Source organism: Chrysochloris asiatica, unplaced genomic scaffold (assembly GCF_000296735.1).
Source record: "Chrysochloris asiatica unplaced genomic scaffold, ChrAsi1.0 scaffold00038, whole genome shotgun sequence".
NCBI lineage: Eukaryota > Metazoa > Chordata > Mammalia > Afrosoricida > Chrysochloridae > Chrysochloris > Chrysochloris asiatica.
The window spans coordinates 4,231,130-4,232,658 of record NW_006408556.1 but is presented as its reverse complement, the minus strand read 5'-3'; the positions used below and the strand labels follow the sequence as shown (position 1 = coordinate 4,232,658).

The 1,529-nt window shown below is 48.8% G+C and overlaps 1 pseudogene; it reads left to right on the top strand.

Moving 5' to 3' along the window:
- Positions 1 to 277: 277 nt before the first annotated feature.
- On the top strand, positions 278 to 1,121 carry LOC102830186 (annotated as a pseudogene).
- Positions 1,122 to 1,529: the final 408 nt, after the last annotated feature.

Genomic DNA, 1,529 nt, shown 5'->3' with positions numbered 1-1,529 from the left:
AGCTAGTGAATGCATAAACAAAATATGCCATATTTATGCAATGGAATAATGCTCAGGAATAAAAAGAAAAAAGGTGCTAATATACACTACAAAATGGATGAACTTCAAAAACATTTAACTAAGTGAAAAAAGCCAGACACAAAAGACTATCTGGGTTGGGTTGCCAGGGGAGGAGGAAGATGGCTGCTACGGGGGGTGGGGAAGGATCCGGAGCGATGGCCCGCGCCGGCCCCAGGAGCAGATAAGCAATCTTCGCATGGTGGCTGTAGGAGGGAGGATGGGGAGGGCACTTGAGCTCCACAAGAATAAGACGGGGCTGTACGAGCTGGTGTGGCAGGTGTTGCACGCTCTGCTCTGCCTGCACCGCACGCTCACCTCCAGACTCCGCATTCGGTTCGGCACCTGGATCTGGCGGCGTTGTTGTGCCACCTCCGCTGCGATCCTAGCGCCTCTCGGCTTCACGCTCCACAAGTCCCTGGTGGACTGCACCAGCAGGACGGGCATTGCGGGGCCGGACCTGGCCGCCGCCCATCCCCGGTTGCGCTGGCGCGCGGACGGCGGTTCCCTGGAGAAGCTGCCAGGAGGAGGCGCAGGAGCCCAGCGTCTCGGACATCGCGAGCCTCGTGTGGTGGTGCATGGCCGTGGGCATCTCCTAAGCATTTTCAAATGGAATAGTTCCAGATTAATGGATGAAACTTTAAAACAGCAGCAGGACCTCGGGCCTTAGATTATTCCAAATATTCACCAGAGTTTGCAAACAGTAATGACAAAGATGATCAAGTTTTATTTAATTGCCAGTCGCCCGTGAAGGTGCTGTCCCCAGAAGATGGAAAAGCATTTCTTTTGAGAGCTGCACGGGACTTTTGCCAGTTAGTAGCCTAGCAGCAAAAGAGATCTACAGATCTGGATGCAGATATGTTAGTTTACTTAGTTCAAATGGATTCTCTGGTCCTGATTTAGTATTGAAGTTTGGTCCTGTGGACAGCACATTAGGTTTTCTTCCCTGGCATATCAGATTGACTGAGACTGTCTCTTTGCCTTCCCACCTAAACATCAGTTATGAGGACTTTTTCTCTGCTCTTCGTCAATACGAAGCCTGTGAACAGCGTCTGGGTAAGTAGTCATCCCTGGTTGTGTAATTTGATTTCAGGCTTTTGGAGAAAAGCACCCAAATGACTCTGATGTTTACAAAGCACCTACGAAACCCTGTCCACACCCAGTCCACGATCCTTATAATTTATCAACAAACACAAAGAAGTGTTTTACTTGAGAATGAGTGAGTGAATGTTTGTGTGTGCACATGCATACCCCGGCATGTGTGTAGGAAAGTAAACCTGTATCCAATGGAAGTATTGAAGAAGGAAGTACACAGACCTGCAACTTCCGGCAAGTAGCAGTAATGTTGAGGATTTGAAATTACAAACTGAAAGGCTTCAGTCCCAACTCCTTCCCTGTTTTTGTGGGGAAAGGCAGGGCTCATTAGTTCTGTTTGGTTGTTATTTTGTGGGGAGGGGAATAAGTTTTGTTCA